The following is a 3,835-nucleotide window of genomic DNA, read 5'->3' on the forward strand; positions in this document are numbered from 1 at the left end:
ACTTGTACTAAGGCAGAAATTCTCCTACTATATAAAGGGGATTTTTTCTTGTATCTAACACATTGTAACACGCAATTCTAAGCAATAAGAGTTTATTTTTACCTTCTAACTACTGTTGAGAACTTTGTTTTACTTGTTCTGTTCTTCATTCATGAGTGGGCTCGAATCAAGGGTCCAATCGAGGACGAGGTCACTTTCAAATCTATGATCATGCTTGGTCATAACATTGCGACTGGTTTGATCGTTTATTTCGTCTTTAATTCATTTATTTGTTACTCTTAATTATTCGTGTTGAACTAAACCACAAATCATTTAAACCGCGTACAAATTTAATTGTTACCTAATTTTAGGGGAAACATCGAATTCTTGTTGATTTTGGTTTATAAGCATTTGATGTTCATCAAATGTGTAGATAAGTCAAAAACATTATAAGTATATCCAAATTTTTAGTACTATTTAGCCATGTCAACTTGAAGGTAGGAGATTCCACACAATCATTTATTATCTATGAGCAACTTGGCCTTTATTTTATTTTTTTTGATTTGAAATGAGAAGGAGAATTATATATTAACGATAAGTAATTTGGATTTGGCATCTTCTTGACCCACCCACAGAACTCTAATAAGCGTCCAAACTGAAACAACGAATGCAAGCATCATCCTCGTGATAATAATGGACTTCTAGCATGTTTTAGGAAAAGAAACATATTATTTATTTATTTCACAACAATAACCAAATAACACATGTATGCCCGTGAATACTAACTCTAACATCAGAAAAACAGAAGGGCTAAAAATCTAATAATCTAAAGAATATATGACAAGAAATAATTCTATGAACAAACAAAAAAGAGAATTGAACTACCAATCAAGATGGCATCTGGTTTCCTCAAAATCAGCAGATGATGATGATCTGCCATTAGACTGCAGAGGCACCTTAAAATCACACTCAATCTTTGGCTTAATTTTGCGTGTTTTAATCCAACCAGCCTTAAGCCTTATACGCATGTAAAGCTTCACTTCCATCCCATAAACCCCTAAATTCTTCTCATTATTGTAGTTGGATTTCTCTCTGTCTCCCAATATAACCAAGCTCTGTCCTTTGAACACTGAATGCAAGCTGCTAGTATTCTTGTGACCCTGATAAAATGGTTCCAAATTTTGACTAGCAAATCTTTCGCCTTGATACATAGCTCTAGCTTCAATTGAATCGTAGTAAATTCCAATACGCTTGTTGGGGTTTCTAATAGTCATGTTGAGAGCAAGATCATAGTAAATAGTGTTGTTTGTGGTGGACAAATCGAACTGAGTCAACGTAGCATCAGTCACGTAGAATTTGACTTTGTTAGGACGAAGAACGAGCCATAGAACTAATGCAATGACTCCAATGATGATGAGAAGAGTGAAGATTATTTGGCAGATACAATTGCAAATGCAACTGCAGAGGCAGCTACATGGGTTGCAGCTGCTGCCACCGCGACTACGGTGGTAGGTTTTGGTTGGTGGCGGAACGGAAGGGCCATAATAGGCTCCGTTAAGATGGGGTTCTGGCATAGCACCTTAAGGAAATTAAACAAGAAATGCAGTAACTTAAATTGCTGTGTTTCTGTTGAGTATATATGCAGCAAAAAAATGGATATGAGGATGTCCGTTTAGTGGATGAAGATGAATATATATACACGTCTGTTTTAGTCTTTTGTGGTAGATGGGAATAGTGTAATTGGTAAGCAAAAGCGGATAAAATAGATGAACATGCCGTGTTTTGAAGCGGTTAGAGTTTGAAAGACGCGGTGGTTTTTGTAGCGGCACTTTCGTAGAATCAGAGAAGATTGTGCACAGCAATTTCCAATCAAGGCATTGACTTCGTTTTTAGTCAAGAATTTTTTTTTGTCTTCTGTATATTTATAAATAATACATGTTCGTATCTTTTTTCTTTTTCTTTTGTAACACCGTGAACTACCACGAATAACAACATTGAAGTATACACATTAAAGAACACCTAGTCACTTAACAAAAGTGATCTAGATCTCATAAACCAATCTACTAATTACACAAAAGTCTCTGTATGAACCTCCCACTGCTATTCATCTTTCTAGACTTGTTAAGTTTTTCTATTCGTCCTAAAAGTTTCTTTTAATTGTGCAGTTACCAGCTCTTTTTGTACAGTTTGCGCTCTAAAGATTCTCCAGTTCCTAGCCCTCCATATATGGTATATAATCGCTTCCCATATTGCAGCTACCATTTCCTTTTTACCTTGCTTAAAGTGCTTCCTTTTTATGTTGGCCAATACTTGCTGATAGTTACCAATCGAGATATGAACACCAGTCCATTAGAACAGGGAATCACGAATTGTTGTTGTCCGACTACAGTCCACAAATAAGTGTTGATGAGATTCCTCAGCATTATCATCGCATAAACAACAATTAGTATTTGCAACTGAAATATGTAGCTTGATTAATCTCTCCTTCAGCAGTAGTCTACCTTGTAAAGCAAGCCAACCTATGAACCTGTGCTTATATTGAGCTACAACAGTCCAAAGAAGTCCTGCTGTCTTCGGTCTTCCATGCACCCCAATGATGGCATTGTAGCAGTTCGAAATAGAATACTCGCCGATCTTATGCTTAGGGTGAACGTGTTATGTTGGTACCAATCCTTAATTTCCTCTTTTAGAAAGTTGAGTTTCCTCCAATATCAGTAACTATCCTTCTGAGGTTTGAGATTCCAAATATTGGTTTCCTCCTTCATATAGACCCCATGCACCCATTTAACGCATAAAGTATCTTTCTTCTCAATCACCTGCCATAGAAGTTTCCCACCAGAAGCCTTGTTCCACTTTTTGGATGCTTTGATATTTAAGCCTCCACACTTCTTAGGTCTACAAATTTTATCCCATGCAACCAGAGGAACTTTCCTCTGCTCTTCAGAACCACCCCATAGGAAGTCCCTGCACTTTTGGTCAACCTCTTTCAATATGCTCTGTGGTAGAATGAATATTGAACTCCAGATGGAGTTTATTATTTGAAGCCTGCCAGCATATGAGAGTTGCTTTTCATAACCACAACTAATCCTGCTAGTAATCCTTTCCACTAGTTGATGACACTCCAGCTTACTCCACTTTGTAGGAGAAGTGGCAATTCAAGATACCTTATTGGGAAGGTACCTTGGGAGAAACCTGTTACCATCAAGAGCTGCTCCTTTGTGGAGTCCTCTACATTAGCAAGAAATAAGTTCGACTTCTCCATATTCGCCACAAGTCCTGAAGTAGAACTACCTTGACTTATTGCCTCATGACATTTTTGGGGGGAAAATTCATTGTAGTTTTGTGTGATTTTCAAAGTAGTTTAAAAAAAAAAGTAAAGGGTTCTCAGAACGGAAAATACTTGGTTGAAGTTGAAAGCCACTGTATTTTAAATCGAAGTTAAAAAAGTATTGTATTTAATTTGGACATAAATTTCACTTTAAAAATACGCAAGTTTAGAGTAAAAATCATTATTTCACTTGAAATACTCCTATTGACATCCAATTTTGTTCCATTTTTTTCTAATTAATTTTCTTGTACTTCCTAGTCATTTATAATCTAATACTCTATTTTTATAAATATTATAATATTTAATAATATTAATATTTGTATACTACTATTAATTATATCTTATTACTATTTGTAACTATATTTATTAGTCATCACTGAAAATATATTTTACTTTGTTTCAAAATAATAATACTCATGCTTCATGAATTTGACTTTTCTTACATTCTGTTAATACTAGTACTAGTATAATAAAATATTTGCCAAAAATAATTTATATATAGTATCAAGAGCATCTTGTTAATTCGTA

General features: G+C 35.1%; 1 pseudogene; it reads right to left on the reverse strand.

The window, feature by feature from the left end:
* Positions 1-688: 688 nt before the first annotated feature.
* LOC109242991 lies at positions 689-1,839 on the reverse strand (annotated as a pseudogene).
* Positions 1,840-3,835: the final 1,996 nt, after the last annotated feature.

This window comes from Nicotiana attenuata, unplaced genomic scaffold (assembly GCF_001879085.1).
Source record: "Nicotiana attenuata strain UT unplaced genomic scaffold, NIATTr2, whole genome shotgun sequence".
NCBI classification, from domain to species: domain Eukaryota; kingdom Viridiplantae; phylum Streptophyta; class Magnoliopsida; order Solanales; family Solanaceae; genus Nicotiana; species Nicotiana attenuata.